General features: G+C 31.0%; 1 protein-coding gene across 1 annotated transcript in view; it reads right to left on the bottom strand.

The window, feature by feature from the left end:
* Window positions 1-18,381, bottom strand: part of DMD (dystrophin) — a 2,219,276-nt gene that overhangs the window by 1,074,105 nt on the left and 1,126,790 nt on the right. The window lies entirely within an intron of this gene.

Raw genomic sequence — 18,381 nt, 5'->3', positions numbered from 1 at the left:
TCAGGGATGGATTCTTTGAGCTGATAATCTCGTTCAGCCCTGGGACCAAACATGGATCATTTGGTCTCAGTAAATTTCTCCATTTAATAAACTATTAAATTGTTCTCTAATCTCTATCTTGCTCAGTTTCTCCAGTGGCAACAGAAAATGAGGAAGATAGCATTACATCAGACTCTGAAGAAAGAAAATGAGCAACTCCCAAAGTTTTTAGTTGGTCTATCTTAAGTTATATATATATTTGTAAGGTAAGTGAACTAAGCATTTTACATTAAATATTTTAACAGTCTCTTCTTATTCTGGCTCCCATTGCCTAAGAATTGTTATTCTTCAGTTATGTCTGATTCTTACTGAGAAGATCCATTTGGGGTTTTTTGAATAAGCTCCTGGAATACTTTGTTATTTTCTTCTCCAGTTCATTTTATAGATGAGGAAACTGAGACAAATAGAATTAAGTGACTTGTCCAGGGTCACAAAGTTAGTAAATGTCTGAGGCAATATTTGAACTCAGAAAGATGAGTTTTCCTGACACTTAGCTGTTCTAGCTGGTTGATTCTTGTCTTAAGGATAACAAGATAAGCTCACTGATTATGTCTTGAATAAGATTTCTATTATCTTAGAAACCACCTAACTTACCTGCATATTCTGATAGAAAAACCTCTATCACCAACATGGTTTGATGAGATTAACTACAGAGAAATATCCCTACCAGAATAAATCTGATCTTTGGCAATGCTTACAATAAGAGAAGCAAGTTGTAACTCAAAGTTAAAATATTCCCCTTCATTTCTCCCAAACCTCCCTCCAATTATGGGACATTTTTCCCCTTTTACTCAACTTCCCAAGCAAGGAAAGTAGATGAGCATAATCGTCTACTAGACCCCTTTTGTAGTTATAATATGCCCTAAAGCTACATAAAATCCTATATAAAGTGCATTTAACTCTATTAGGCAGAGTTGCTAGCTACCTGGCCATGCCCATCAGCTCATGCTAATTAACCTTTACTTGACTAAGCTTGCCCCTTGATTTATTGACCTCCAGTCAAAATAAACTTACCAGAATTTAAAGATCCAGACAGTTTCAGCTATGCAGTGAAAAGAGTCTTCCTGATTGAAGCACAGTTACTGTTTTTTAGGAGTCTAAGGTGAAAGACTTGTAATTTTCTGATATTGTAATGCCCCTAAGAATCTTAGGATCCCTGGGTAGAGGAATTCCACAACAATTCAATTTGGATTACTTAGTTTCAAGATAATCATGCCTGGGAACCCTATTCTCCATATCCAGAATTGAAAAAAAAAAAGATGAAAAACAAAACAAAACAAAACAAACTGAAGACCCCAATCCCATATTTTTGGGGGGCTACAGGGTCTAAGGGGAGAGAAGTTGCCCTCATGACTTTCTGCAATTATTGCAGAAAATAACAAGTCTTTTGCACTTAGACTTCTAGAAAAATAGTGGCTGTGAAGTCAGTCAGGAAGATTTAAAGATTCTATCAGTTTCCACTATGTAGGTCCTACAGTATCTTTATCCTATTAAAAATTATTGAGGATCTCTCCAAAGAGTTTTTGTTTATCTGGGTTATATTTATAGACATTTACCATATTACAATAAAAACTTTTTGAATTTGCAGACCCTCTAAAAAGGTTTCAGAGATCCCCAGGATTCACTAGACCATACTTTGAGAACCACTGATATAAGAAGTGAAAAGAGGCTATTCACATCCTTGTGGTAAACCAATACAGAATGTGAGTCTAGCATCTCCCATTGGGAGGTCTCCTCAGGAGATAAGGGTAATATATGCACTAGGCAAAGCCCTGTTATAACTATGTGACTGGGGAAAAAAAAAAAAAAAAACTTCAATTCTGTAATAGTGTTTGGGCTATGTAACAACAATAAATCATAGGACATATATCAGATATTTATTGAGATATAGAATCCCCAAGTTGAAAGGGAGCTTTCATACCATATTTTTCTATCATAACAGGAATCTTTTACTTAAATATTTTCAAATGGAACTGAAAATTTGGACAAAATTTATAACTATATAAAGAGAAAAATGCATTTAAAACAATAGTACCTTAAAATATATATTTTTCATTTATGTGATCTAATAAAGTGGGGCCAAGAAAATAATATTGCACTCATGACTAGAAAAATGGAAATGGAAAGAACAATTATGATTCAGTAAAAATGTTGTAAACTTATAAGTAGAAAGCATGGCACCAAACAAGAGATATAAGAAGACATTCCAATCTCACACTTTTGCAGAGGTAGGAGGTCTAGGATTATGGTACAATGAACATTTTGTTTGACTCTCACAATGCATTCACCAGTTTTGATAATTTATTCTTTTTAAACTTTAAAATAATTGTTATGCTAAATGATTCATTGGGAGAGAGAAAAGAGGAGAAGGAATTCTGGGAGATATTTCAGTAATGGAAAAAAATGTAATTTTTTTTATAAAGGAAAATATTAAAAATGTCATTTCTGTCTATCTCTACAGAAACAACATTCCCCTCCCAATTTCTTTTCCCCATGACAAATTTCCTGAATGATCCATACATTAAGGATTTAAAATTTACCATAGTGTCATAAAGACATAACAAGAAGTATCTCTAAGTTACTTTCAGAAAAGGCAACTGGGAAATGATGAACAAAAAATGGACATATCCCTTACTTCTCTTTGGTTTGGGGCAAAAACACATATCTTCAATCCCAAGCTATTTCTGTGGTCAAAAACTGATGGAACAATACAAATTTCCAAAGTTTTGTTGTACATTGGTACAATTCCATGTAATCAAACTCCATTTATTTAAATAGGTACAAAAAAGGACGCGGAAGATCTTTTCTTTTTTAAAAAATGTACTCTTGTTTGTTATTACTACAAGTGTCTCTTTCTTTTAGCTTATAAGATTTAAGTCTGAGTAACCCTATCTTTCTACCTTACCTATTTCTATCTTCTTTTCACTTCTCCCAAATATGATTCTTTTTTAATGTTTTAATCTCATCTCTTTAATGTATCCCATAAACATATCCATTCTTGCCTATTTCTTCTCCTTTAATCCCCCAATTTAATCTTCTTTTGAGGTCCAAGTCAAATTCCACTTTTTCTAAAATCCCTGTCTATACCCAAATAGCTTTCCATCTTTGAAGTTTTATAACATTTGAAGTATATACCATGAAGTCTAATACTCAAGCACAGGAATCAACTTTAGTATTAACTTATTAATTAGCTCATACAGACTTTGTTAAATGAGGTTTTGTTTGCTCTTACCCAAAGTTAGGATTCTACTCCAGGTACATCCATACTTACTCCCTCCTATAGCCTGCTTGCTTGTTTCCCTTTCTGCATCTTTTACTCATTAGAATATAAATTCCTTAAAGGTAGAGACTTTCTTAGTTGATAATATTTCTATTTCCAGGTTTTATTGTTGGCACAGAATAAATGCTTAATAAATGCTCTGTCTATATCTCTCTACCATCATTAAGAAAAAAGCTAGCATCTTCAAATGATATTGTATTTTCTACAGGCATATTTTGACACTCAGTTTAATGTTTCTAGAATTTAGAGTATCTTGGAACTGGAGGGTCCCTCAGGCATCATGTAGCCCAACAGTCTCATTTTACAAATCAGGCAACAGAAACTCAAAGATGTAAAATGATATGTCAAAGATAATGGAGCCATTTAGCAGCCAAACTAGAACTAAAATCCATGTCTTCCAAGATTTAACTGAATCAACATTTCTGTTAACTTGTTCTGACATACTACTTAATAAAAAACATCCCTCCTAACTTGGTTCCAAGGCCTGGTATCCTGGAGCAGCTAGAATTGAATTGAATGAAATGAGATTTGAAAATTGTTTTTTCTCTGTCTTATTTCTGGAAAGAACAAGTGGGGTGGGAGGGAAAAATATCTGGAACTTTACAAAACTATTCTTTTCTGGTTTCTTATTAAACAATTAGCTTAGGTTTGTCTGAGATATCCATAAGAAAGTTGTAGAGTCCTCAGTTAATATTTTCCAGTAGTCCTTGATATTTAATTATTTCCCTCAGATTTCAAAGGTAAATTCTGGAAATCCTAAAAAATTTATGGAATCCTATTTTATTTCCATGTTTATTACCTTGAATCAAAATTAAAAACTTTTTTATATCCTGACATCTAACTCTTAAAAAAGAAGTGAATTCATTATAACATTTGTTTATACCTCCCTTTCTTACCTCAACTAAAAAGATTTCTTCTCTAATAACATATTATTTTATGAAGTTACACATATTTACTTTCAAAAGATAGTATATGCATACATTAGACACATATGCACACATATGTATGCATGTTTGGTATGTATATCATAATACATGTTTATACATATATGTAAATGTTTATATATCACACACACATATATATAAATAGAAACTTAATTGAGATTATTTGCAAAGTATTTGACAATGAAGATAATTTAAAAAATCAGATCTGGGCATTTTTCTGTCATCTTTATTTAAGGGCATAGAATTCTGTGAAAAGCTGCTAACTAATAACCAATGAATTAACCTTTGGATTTATAATTATTTTATTTAACTATTAAACAGCTTTGTTTTCTGGATACATTTTACTTGTATGGCATCATATGAGAATTAGTTTTCAATTTTATTTAGTTTATTTGTAGTGAAAATAAAAATTGCACTTCATGAAAATCTAGTAACAATGATTAAATGAGTTGAAATTGTATCTGTTCAATAAGGCATGAATATTCTGCTACAGAGTTCTGTTGATGTTGTATAGTAGTATACTGTCTAGTGATACCTTCTGATCACCTGTACATACTGCATTATGAATGTGTTCTTCATTAAACCAAATAATATCTTATTGGAAGTTATTAAAAGAACATAGAAGCTCTTCTCAAAGGAAAGTTATAGAGATATTACTGGAACTTCCTATATCTCATTTACCATCTGGGCTCCTGCCTTCTATTTTTATCACTTCAAAAAACAGGGCAGGATAAGAGATTGTAAGGAAAAATAGAAGTGAAAAAGTGCTCTGGGTTTATTGTAGAGGTCAACACCCACTTCAAACTGGTCTTTCCAGTAATCATTGATTCATATTCTCAAGTGAGGTTAGTTTGGAAAGCCGGAGAAAGCATTAAGGAGGAGAGGTAAGAAACTTTTCATGAAAAAATAGCATACCATCATTTAATTTTTCCATAATTCCAAGAAACTGTTTTGTTTGGTCATTTGTCAGTTGTATCTGACTCTGTGAGCCATTTGGGGTTTTCTTGGAGAAAATACTAGAGTGGTTTGCCATTTCCTTCAGCTATTTTGGACAAGAAACTGAAGCAAACAGTTAAGTGACTTGCTCAGGATCACCCCAAAGCCAGATTTAAACTCAATAAAATGAATCTTTCTTACGCAAATGCTCACTTTAACAACTGTGCCTTCTAGTTGCCTCCCAAGAGGTTGTTGAGGGTAGTTCATTCTTAGTCCATTGGAGTTATGCTTTTACATTGATCAGAATTTTCAAATCTCTCAAAGCTGTTTTTTTTTCTTAAAATGTTGTATTCCTCATATATATATAAATTTCCTTGTAATTCTTCTTTAATTCACTCTGCATGCAATTTTTTTCCCCAGATTTTTGAGGTGGTCATTTTAGTCATTTTTTCTAAAGATATAGTAGTGTTTCATTATATGATTTTATTATAGGAATATATATTCAACCATTCCCCTCACATCGTGAGCATCCCTTTAAGTTTCCAAGATTTTACTATATCAAAAAGGACTGCTAAGAATGTTTTTACATGTATGAATCATTTCTCTTTTTTTGGCTCTCTTTGGGGATATAAATCTAGTAGTAGAATTGCTGGATCAAAGAATATACACAATTTAGTATATTTTGGGGTATAGTTCAAATTTTTTTTTTATAGAAGGCTGGACCAATTTCCATTTCTACTAGTGCTACCTTGCTTTGCCTACTCTCCTATATATTAAGATTGTTAATTTTCTATTTTGTTATCTTTGCAAAATTTCTGAGTATAAAATAAAACATTTTAGAATTATTCAAATCTTCCATGCTATCCTTGATATTTTGAAATTCTTTGTTTGAGAATTATTTGTTCATATACTTTGACAAAGTATTAAGAGAGAGATCTTTCCTATTCAGATTTCTCTATGACAATGAAATCATGAGTCAAGTGAGGGAAAAAAAAATGATGTAACATCTGGGTCAAATTTTTTTTTTTTTTGCCTATCTAATTTTAATTTTGCCTAGCTCTTGTTGTCTTTTTCTTTCAATAGTGTCTAATTCTTTTGATCTCATTTGGTGTTTTCATGATAAAAATTATGGAATAATTTGTCACATTTTACACAGTATTTCTTATCAATTATAGTTATTCATCATGTAGTTTATATTCTTGCCTGAAATATTTCATTAAATTGATTCTAATTCTTGTTTTTGAAGCTGTTTTATTCAATTTTATGTTTTTCAACCAGGACAAAAAGTTTGGATAGTCGTTACTTTATATATTATCATCTGATGACTGATGCTACTCCTTCATTACTACATTATTTTAAATATTCCATTATTTGAAATACTAGACTCTTTGTTCCTCTACATTATTTTGTCTAACTCTTTAAGATAACCCCCTTATCATTTTGCCAAGGCATTAACTACATCAAGTAATTTATCTAATTAACATATTTTATTAACTTAATGGAGCCTAAATGTGAACAATGAATACCCTCCCAACTATTAAGTCTTCTTTCATAGTACATAATACAAAAACTTTTTATTTATTGTATTTATAAAATAAAAATCTTGTGTGCTTCAATACATTGGTTCTTAAATATTTCATGCATTTTATATTTATTCTGAAAGGGATTTTGCTTTCTATTTCTTCTTGTTTGAGCTATTGCTATATAGAAATGTTAGTTATTTTGGGGGATTTCATTTGTCTTGTCAAATAATCAGCTTTCTTTTGTATCTTTTACTTAGATTTTTGTTTTCATTTTATATTTTTCTTCTCTGATTTTTCAAAATTTCCCTTTTTGTTATATTAGGCTTGTTTTTTCCTCTAGTTTCTAAAATAATACTGCATCTATTTTTGGTTTGCATATGTGTGTAAATGTTTTTCCTTTGAGGAAATTTATATTTTAACTGCATTTCATTTTAGCATGTTGTCTCATTTTTATATTTCTTTTCATCTCCACTGCTATTATGGGCATGATCTTTTGAAATTAGTCTCTAATTATGCTTCCATATCATCCTTACTATTCTGAATGGCAAAACTTTAAGTAGTTTTGATGAAAGGTTTGATTAATAAGGTAAATAATGCTTCCTTTAAAACTTTTGTTTTCCTGTTTTTCATACTGAAAGAAAAACTGTTTGAGGGGAACAGTTCTTAAAAATCTATTAATATAGATCTGAAGTCAGGAGGACCCGAGTTCAAATATGATCTCAGACGCTTGACACTTTCTACTTTGTGTGATCCTAGGCAAGTCACTTAATCCCAAATGCCTCAGGATAAGGAAAAATTAATAATCAATATGTGCCAAAATAAAAAAGACAAAGTTGGTAGGCAAAGATGTGTTGAAATATTAAAGAGGATATAAACAGCAGTAGAGAATTTAAAAATAAAGATAAAAACCAATTGTTTCATTGTTTATAATTTTAACAATTTCCTGTTAGCATTAGCATGGGACTAGAATAATAATAGAAAGGACATTGATGTCACACCATAGAAGCATTTGTAATGAAAAACACACTAATGTGACATCAGGAGAGCTTAGTTCTAGTCCCAACTAATACTCTTTGATTCCCTATGGCCTGAAATCTTTAAAAAATGAAAATTAAACAAAATGATCTCTAAAACCACTTCTAGTTCAAATACTGATTCAAATTAAAGCAAGTAGACAGTTAAGTTGTAATCAATGGGGCCTTGTTAGAGGCTATATCTTCATAAACTTTCCCTTTCCCAATCTGACAACTCCATCCCAAGTTTTTATTTCAAAGTCATCATAGCAGTCTAATTTTAAAAAACTAATTTATTATGAGAAATAGAATTGCTTTTTATTTTAAATATATTACTATTAGTGCTACTGGTGATGAGTAGCATTTTAAGTTCCACAATTTTCCTTTCACTGTAACATCCAACTTAACAAAAGTGTTTTTTTCAAACTAGAATTTATGATAACATCCAATTGGGTTCCTATATATTTATGTCATGCTTTACATTCTAACAGGCAGATTAACTTTACTTTCTTCTTGTCTTTTTTGACCCATGACAATCCCCCAAGCTTTCTTTCCCATCCCTAGCCAAAAACAAAAATAGAGAAGTTTATGACTTTACCATATACTCTGATTAATACTCATCCTACTAGACTGACTTTACTATATTTACAGAAATAAGGAAATTATTTCATGTGAACATTGACTTTATAAATGTATTCTTAAAGATATAATAGGACCTAATGCATTTTTTTCCTCATCTGAAAATTCAATGCTTATTTTCAAGAAAGCATGTAGGTTAGCAGAGTGAAGCTAAAATACTGACAATCACTTTGAAGTATATTTCCTTTTACTGATTCTTCAAGCAAACCTACTGGATTCACAGATTTTGCATGCACTCAAACTATCTATACTTTGTGTATATTTTGGCCCATCTTGAGCCATTGGCTGCAAAAGTGGTCCGTGCACCTCTACCCTGTCTGGCGATTAGGACAGATAGTGAAGGGAAGTTTTTCTCTTCTCTGCATCAAGAAATTTATAAAATGCATTTTTTAGGAATTGCATACAGAAAAAAAATTGAGTATTATAAACCCTAAAGGACCTTATTTTAATTCATCTGGATTTATAAAGTAACACTTCTGCATGCCACTTTTCATACTTTACCAAGAAGCATTTGACTGACATATTGAGGCTGGAAATAAATGACATCAACAAGACATGTAGTATGTGAAACAGGGCTCACATATAAAGAAACAAGAACTGATTTGAGAAAAGATGACAGAAAAAAACATTCTTACAAATGAATCTCAATCTCATAGCATAAATGCCAATACTCCCTTCTTTAGAAAAATACAAGCAATTCTTCTGCTAGCTTGATAAATACCTGTTGGAAATTAAATTCCAAAGCAAGTCTATAAATCAAAACCAGAGTTTTGTTGTACAAAAATATGCTTTAATCAGATATTCATTCCCTGAGACTTTGTGTTAAGTTTTATAATAAATTCATAATATAAAAGGCTCACTTTGTAAATAATAGAATATAAAGCCAGTGCATCTTTTAAAAAGTCCTTCATTAAGTAGTGGAAGGAGATTCAAAATGATGCACATTTAGTTCTTAGATACCAACAATAACACACCTCAAGTAAATAAATTTTCAACTCATACTTTATCATGTAGAAATCTCTATGAACTAATAATTTTCCAACTAATTAGGCTCTGGTAATGTGTTTTTTCAAAGATCAATCAGGACTACTATCAGATAAGAACAAATAAAATTATATTAAATTTATTTCACATATGCCTATTATGTTGAAAATGTCACACCAGACAACAATGCATAGTTACACGTGTTTTGACTATATACATATTTAGCATGTGTTAAAAATGTATCTGGAATAGATTAAAATATCTTTTGGCTATCAGTTAAAAATTATATTATTATTGTGACTTGTCTTTAGCCTCAACCCTTTTAACTTTCCTCTAAAATGAACTTTTGTGCACCCCTTAGGAAATCAGAATTATGTCTTATTTGTATCCTGTTGTTATTTTTAAAATCATTTACTGATCTGACAATGTATAAAATATTCTATCCTGATATTTTAATATGTTCTCCATGTGGTTGGAATATACATTTCAATATCTGTTTTCTGAGAGCTTTTTAATTACTCAGTCTGCCTTCCTTTTAGTGACCTTTTCATTCAATGATATTGTAGTTATTTTGCATATTGTTCTCTTAGTTGTAATTATTCAATGTCCAGACTAGCTTTCTGGAAGACCTTGGGATCAAGAGTTCTTGGTCTTAGTGGAGTGAAGGAGGCAGGAGGGCCATGTGGCTGGTCAAAGATGGAGTCTGGAATCTGGCATCTTCTCTTGTGTCTGTGGCTGAGAGCTGTGTCTGAGAGAGCCTTCCTAATTGTTTTAGTCCTTAAGTATTTCAGTAAGATTACATCACTATGTCACACTGAGCAATCATTAGATCACCATAGAGAACCATCATCTTACATCGAATAGGTACTTAGCTATTAGTATCATGTTGACCTAGATCCAAGTATACCTTTTCAAAGTTCCAGCCCTCTACATAATTATGTTACTTCATTATTCCAAATAAATTTTAGTATGTTTTTTTCTGAATTCTTATGCCCATTGTTCCTTACTGTTCAATACTATTCTTTTAAATATATCATAGTTGATTTTTTGTTTGTTTGTTTGTTTTAGCCATTTGTAATCAATGAGTACCCACTTGATTTATATTTGGAGTGAATGATTTGGTATTTAATATATCTGTGTTTCTGTCTTGCACTTCCTAGGAAATATGCCCAAGAATGGGATTCTAGATCAAAAATTATATAGTCAGTTTTCTTGCAGAGTAACAATATTATTTCCACTAACAATATATCAATGTCTCTATTTTGTCATTGCTCCTCTTATATTGATCATTTCCATTTTTTATCATCTTTGGTAATCATCAAAATATGAGCTAAAATCTCAGAGTTGTATAATTTTGCTAGTATTTTTTATAATTAATGATCTGATCCATATTTCATGTGATAATTTATAGTTTTTATTTTGAAAAATTTATATTCTTTGACTACTTATCTATTGAAGAATGGCTTTTGGTCTCTTATATTTGGTTCAGTTCTCCTAGCTATCAATTTGAGAATTTCAATTTTGGCTGAATATTAACTATTATTATTTTAATTTTCACAAACAAATTTTATTTTATACTACAATAAAATAAAATGAATTTGTTTTGTTTAATCACAAATATAGTAACAATTGTATCATTAATATTTAATGGTGGTCTGTAAATATGATGGACAATGCCTCCTCTACCTCAGGAGCAGAGCTCTACCTTAAAAGTAAAAAAAAAAAAAAGCTACTATGGTGACAGACAGGGCAAACCAAAACATAAATTAAGACAAGAACAGAATGTCCATAGAAGAAATCTCAAAGAATGAAATAAATTGGTTTCAAGCCCAAAGAGGTTTCTTGGAAATGTTCCTAAAAAGCAAACAAGAGAGGTAGAAGAAAAATGAGAAAGGAAATGAGAGGTATGCATAAGAGTCAACAGTTTGGAAAAGGAAAGGAAAAAATGTCTGAAGAAAACAACTCCTTAGACAATAGGAAAAAGAAATACAAAATATAGAAGAAAATCACACATTAAAAACTATAATGGGGCAAATGGAAGCTAATGAGTTTTAAAGAGTAGTGGATAGAAGACAGGTTCTGAAATCGGGGGACCAGGCCTCAGACAAAAACTTAGCCCTGAGCAAGTCACTTAACCCCAATTGCTTTAGGAAAACAAAAAGTTGCTTTTTATTGAGGAGCTTGAGCCCAAATGACTGAGTAAATCCAGGAAGCTGGTTGAGCTCTCCCAGTTTCCCTCAAAAACCAGATGAAATCAAACATTTGAACAAAGTCTGATGGAATCAAACCACTCAAGATAGACTGGAAAAACTTCAAGAAAGGTCAGTCTCACTAGAGTGAAAGGGATGTTCAGCCCAGGTCAGTTAGACTCTGGGAAAGCCAATGAGAGGGTCTTATTCAAAGAAAATTAGCAACTGAGACTCACTGTCACTTAGATTTCTAATTGTTAGCTATCACAAAAAAGCAGCTATAAATATTTTTGACTACTTCATTTGACTTATTTAATTTTGACTTATTTCATTTCTTGTTGCTTCACAAAGTCATTTAAAGCATTCTTTAAAAAATAAAACTAGCCAAATATAAATGGAGGTAAAAAGAAAATAAATCCTTAAAATAGAATTGAGCAAATGTAAACTAGTGAATTTATGAGAAATCAAGAAACAATAAAACCCAGTGCTAAGAATGAAATAGAAGAAAGTGCAAGATATTTTATTGGAAAAACAACTGACCTGGAAAACAGATCCAAGAGATAAGTTAACAATTATTATAGAGTTCCCCAATTGAGAAATGTTCAAAGGATATCAAAAGACAATTTTCATATGAAGAAATTAAAGCCATCTATAGTCCATATGAAAAAAAAATGCTCTAATTTTTTTTTCTATTAATTGGAGGAATACAAATTAAAAGAACTGAGGTATCACCTCACACCTTCCACTTTGGCTAAGATGACAAGAAAAGATGATGACAAATGTGGAAGGAAATGTGGGAAAACTTGGACATTAATGCATTATTAGTGGAGTTGTAAAACGATTCAACCATTCTGAGGAGCAATTTGGCACTATGCCCAAAGGGCTATCAAACTGCAAACTCTTTGACCCAGGATTACCACTACTGGATCTGTATTCCAAGGAAATCATAAAGGAAGGGAAAGGACCCATACGTGCAAAAATGTATCGGTTCTTTTTGTGGTGGCAAAGAATTGGAAAATGAGTAAATGCCCTCCAATTAAAAAATGGCTGAACAAGTTTTAGTATATGAAAGTAATAGAATATTATCATGCTATGAAAAATGATGAATAAGCTGATTTTAGAAAGGTCTGGAGGGATTTACATGAACTAATGTTTAGTGAAATAAGCAGAACCAGTTGTGTGATGATCAACTATGGAAGATTTGGTTCTTTTCAGCAGTTCAGTGATCTAAGGCAATCTCAATAGACTTTGGGAAAAACATGCCATATGCATCCAAAAAAAAAAAAAAAAAAAAAAAACTAAGGAAATTGAATTTAATTCAACACATGCTATGTTCACTTCTTTTTCTTTTTTTTTTTTTCTCTTCCATGGTTTTTCCCTTTTCTGATTTTTCTCTCCTAACATGATTCATAAAGCAATGTATATTATAAATAAATTAATTAATTTAAAAAAAGAATTATTGTAGGCACAGCTAGATGGTGTAATGGATAGAACACTAGCCCTGAAATCAGGAGGACCTGAATTTTAAAAGAAAAAGAATCGTTGTGTACCTGAAAGCCACAATTTAAAAAAAAATTGGCCTAGACATCATCTTTCAAGAAATTATTAAGGAAAGTTGTCATGATATATCTATATTTTTTAAGAGAAGCAAAATGAAAACTCAGGAATTTTAAAGCCCAATTCAAGAGCTCCCAGATCAAGGAAAAAATAACACAAGCAGCCACAAAGAAACAATTTATTTATCGTGAAACCACAATCAGTATCACTCAAGATACAGCTGCTGCCACATTAAAAAATCAGGGGATTTTGGAATATGGTATTCCATAGGGCAGACAAGCTTGAAGTACAATCAATAATCACCTATCTAGCAAAACTGAGTATAATCTTTTGGGAGGTAGATGGATAATTAATGAATCAGAGGACTTTCAAGAATTTCTAATGAAAAGACCATAGCTGAAAAGAAAATTTGACTTTCAAATATAAAACTCAAGAGGAGCATAAAAAAGTAAATAAGAAAGACAATTTTACATGATTTGATAAGGTTGAACTATTCATATTCCTACTTGGGAAAAAGATACTTATAATTCCTTAAAAGTCTCTCATTATTAGGGCATTTAGAAGGTTTATACATGGAAAACAAATTTAATTGAATATTATGGGTTGATATCTAAAAACAAAATTAAATTAAGATGCTAGAGAGAGCAACAATTGGGAGAAGGGGGATGAAAGAGGTAGAATGGGGTAAATTATCTCATTGAAAAGGAAGAAGGTGATAAGAGAAGAGGGGAATACTGATAGACAGAAGGGATATTGAAGGAGACAATAATAATCACTAGCAAAATACTTTTTGAAGATAGTATGAAAACAGGAAGCAAAATAAATAGGGAAAAGAATATGGAGGGAAATATACAGAAATAACTAAAAAAATTTCTACAGCAAGTTGCTCTTGTAAAGAGCTCAATTCACAAATATATAGACAACTGAGTCAAATTTATAAGGATAAAAGTCATTCCCCAATTGATAAACCATCAAAAGACATGAATAGGTAGTTTTCAGATGAAATAATCAAAGTTATCTCTTAGTCATATAAAAAAAGTTCTAATTCACTATTGATTAGAGAAATGCAAATTAAAACAGCTGAGTTTTTTACCCCATACCTATTGATTGGCTAATATTATAGAAAAGGAAAATACCAAGTGTTAGATGGGATGTAGGAAAATTGTGATACTAATGCATTGTTGGTGGAATTGTGTATTCATTCAGTCATTCTGGAGAACAATTTGGAACTACTAGATTTGAAGCTCCAAAAGTTAAAAAACAAAACATAACAAAAAACAAAGGAAGAAGACTTATCTTACCAAAATATTTATAGCAGTTCTTTCTGTCGTGGCAAAGAACTGGAAATTGAGGAGATGCTTACCAATTGGGGAATGGGTGAGTAAGTTATAGTATATGATTGTGATGGAATAGCATTGTGCTCCATAAGAAATGATAAACAAGATGTGGTCAAAAAAACTTAAAAAGACTCATATGAACTGATATAAAGTTATATGAGAAAAAGCAGGAAAACATTGTAAACAAAACCAGCAATATTATACCATGATCAATTGTGAATGACTTAGTTTTTTCTTAACAATACAATGATTCAAAATAATTCTGAAGGACTTATGATGAAAAATGCTATCTGCTTCCGGGGGGGAGAGGGGGAACTAATGCCATCTGAAAGCAAATCAAAGTATACTTTTTTATACTTTATTTTTCTTGTTTGCTTTGTTTTTATTTTTAGTCTTTTCCTCCTCCCCTCACCCCCCCACCAAAAAAAAAAAAAACACATAACTAATGGGAAAATGCTTGACATAGTTACACAGGAGTTAAATTTATAACCTATATTAATTACTTACCACATCAGGTAATGCAGAGGGAAAGGATGAAAGGAGGGAGAGAATTTGGAACTCAAAATTTTAAAAAATGTTAATTGTTTTTATGTGTAAATGGGAAAAATAAAATATTAAATTAAAAATTATTTGTCAAATATGAACATTAGACTTGGGTTTCATCACCAATAATCTTATTCTAATTTTAAATTGAGATCATTACAACTACCTAAAAGTTAGTTCCTTCTAACTCAGATTCTGTTTGTTCTCTCTTGCCATATATTATGTAGGGAAACTATAAAATATCAATTATCTAAAGTACATACAAAAATCCATATATATATATGTGATAAAGTATCAAATAACAAGAAATGCAATGTCTATTCTTACCCATATAGAAAATTAACTCCCTCTGGCAAATAAATATTCAAGTTGTAAGTATAGATTTTCTATGATAAGTCATACACTAAGAGGAAGAATAGAATTTGGTATTGAGGTAAAGCTTATGTGTGTGTCTAAGTGTTCCTTTCCTATTTCAAATATGAAGCCAGCTGAAGGAAGGTAGTATCGAGCACAAAGTTAGAGGAATGTTTAGATATGTGTCTAAATGCAGAATAAAACAGCAGGAAAATAATTTTTCATATTGCATAAGTAAATAAATGACTAGTCGATAAAGGCTATATCAGGTATAAGTAGGATTGGCTATAGTTGGTCATAGTGTCATAAAAAATATATTTGAAACAAGAATTTTGTAAATCTCAAGAGAAAAAAATTCCTAAACTTATTATTGCCATTTCCTGGTATATAGAAGAAAATATCATACAAAGGCATACAAAACATTTTTTTCATTTCTGAAAGCTATAATTATTACTGTTCAAATCATTGAAAATCTCATCTAATCTGTAATTGCAGAACTCTTTAAAAAAAAAAAAAAACTCGTCCATTGGTCATATCAACTCAGAAATGAATAATTTAGAATAGTCAATTTCACTATTTGCTTTCCTTAAGATACAGTTTTATGACTTTCAGAATGAGAATAGTCTATAAGTTCTATCATTTATATGAATAATAAAAATTCTTATAGATAACTGTTTCATCTTCAAAGCAATCTACATGCAAAGATATGGGAAAAAAAATTCTTACAAATGCAATAAACCTATGATAGAAAAATTCATGCTTTGGAAATATAAACAATTTTCACATAATCATTCAAATAAATTGCTTGTTTCTATTTACATGCATATGATATTAACTACTTTAGAAAACATACCCAAGGCATAAGTTTAAAGTCATTAAATATTTTAGGGTCTTACAAACATCATTTTTTCATACTGTTTACATATATTCTTTACTTTCTATTAACACTTTTTACTTAGAAAGTATCATACTAATGTAAATTTATGATATTATAAGCCAAATGCTAACACTTGACATAGGCTTCAAGACTAAAAATCTTACTAGGATGTTAAATAAAAATTATTTCTACTTATCTTATGGTGCCAACAAATCTTATTTTGAAGCTCAAGAGGAAGATTTTTTTCCCATTTAAAAAAGATTCTTTTTATTATGAACTCTACAAACATTATCACTTCAACATACAAACAACAGAAACCATAAATGTATATATGTATGACTATATATACGGCTTGTTTTTAATGTTATTAAGAACTGAACATTTTAGCAACCCTTCTGACATTTCTTTTGCTCTCTTCTCTCTGTGTATTTTTTGTTTCATTGATCCCTTTTTCTTTTTTGCGTTGCTATTTTTTAAAATTAAACCTTTTCAACACATATGCATGCATAATTTTTCAACATTAACCCTCTTGTGTTCCAGTTTTCTCCTCCTTCCCTTCACCTTCTTCCTTACATGGCAAGTAATCCAACATATGTTAAAAAGGTAATAAAATAAATATATGGTATATATAGTATAAATAAAATAAATATATGGTAAATCCAATATACATACACACACACACACACACACACACACACACATATACAATTATTTTGCTGCACAAGAAAAATCAAATCTAAAAGAAAAAAATGAGAAAGAAAATAAAATGTAAGCAAATAACACAAAAAGAGTGAAAATGATATGTTGTGATCCATACTCAGTTCCAACAGTTCTCTCTCTGGGTGTAGATGGCTCTCTTTATCACAAGATCATTGAAACTGGCCTGAATCATCTCATTGTTGAAAAGATTCAAATCCATCAGAATTGTTGTATAAAATTATTGTTGCAATAAAAGTATTGTTTCCTACTCTGAGTAAGTAAGCAAACTAGCCATCAATTTGCTCAAATATGATGCTTTTGAGGCCAAAGTCAACAATTTGTTCTTGATCTATGTGAATTATCTTTAACCTTTTATCCACTGTCATAGATGACTTTAAATAACTGCCTCAGAAATATGTGCTGTCAGTCAAAAGGAACACAAGATGAGGTAACAGACACAATCTTTTTTTCTTTCCTCTATTTCATGAAGCTACTATTTGTACGTCTCTGTATATTCTAATTCTATTCTTTTAAAAATTCTAGACATGTGGTGTCTATCTCATAAAAATAAGGGTCACTAAGCTACACATAAGGATTCTTGTGGGCTACATATTGACAATTTCAAAAGGTAATGCTGTGTTTTATTATATTTTCATTTATTTTATTCAATATCTCCAAATCGCATTTTATTCTGGTTCAGGCTATGCTCCTTCCTTAGGTTGCATGTTTGACACCTACCTCTGCTCTTGATAATTCAAATTCCACTCCATCCTTTCACTGAAACTGCTCTTTTATCATCAATGTGTCTCTTTTGTTATGTTTATCCTACTCTTTTTTTTTTTTTCTCCAAACATTTGATGAAATTGATTGACTCCCATTTTTTGGAACCTTTCTTGTCTGGATTTAAATGATACTGTGCCATTTGGCTCATCTCCTACCTTTGAAGTGCTCCTTTTCCAGATATTAATTTACATTTCACCTTACTTGTGGTTCCCTAAGGTTGGACTCTTTTATCTATTTTCCCTCAATGAGTTTATCTATTCTTATGAATTCACCTATCACCTTTATGACTCCTATTCTCTTTGCAGAGTTTTGACCTCTCTCATCAATACTCTCCCTTAAAGATCTTACTGCCTATAATGTATGCTGTTACCCAGAACCCAACATGTCCAAAATTTGACTCATCTTCTTCCTCCCAAACTGACTCTCCTTCATTGATTCATCATATTTGTCAATACCAATGCCATTTTTCCAAGTCTCTTGGTCAATTTTTTTTGGAATCTTTCCATTCTATCATTTTTATAGTTAAAAAAAAAAAGTTGGATTTAGAAGCAAATAAGTTCAAATGCCCATTTTGCTCCTACCTGTGACCTTAAGAAATTTGCTATTTCCTTATCTGTAAAATGAGTGGATAAACTAGGTGATCTCTAAAGCCTCTCCCAACTCTGTGATCTTTGATTCATTAAA

This window comes from Antechinus flavipes, chromosome 3 (genome assembly GCF_016432865.1).
Source record: "Antechinus flavipes isolate AdamAnt ecotype Samford, QLD, Australia chromosome 3, AdamAnt_v2, whole genome shotgun sequence".
In the NCBI taxonomy this organism is placed as follows: Eukaryota; Metazoa; Chordata; class Mammalia; order Dasyuromorphia; family Dasyuridae; genus Antechinus; species Antechinus flavipes.
This window is presented reverse-complemented; position numbering and strand designations above follow the sequence as displayed.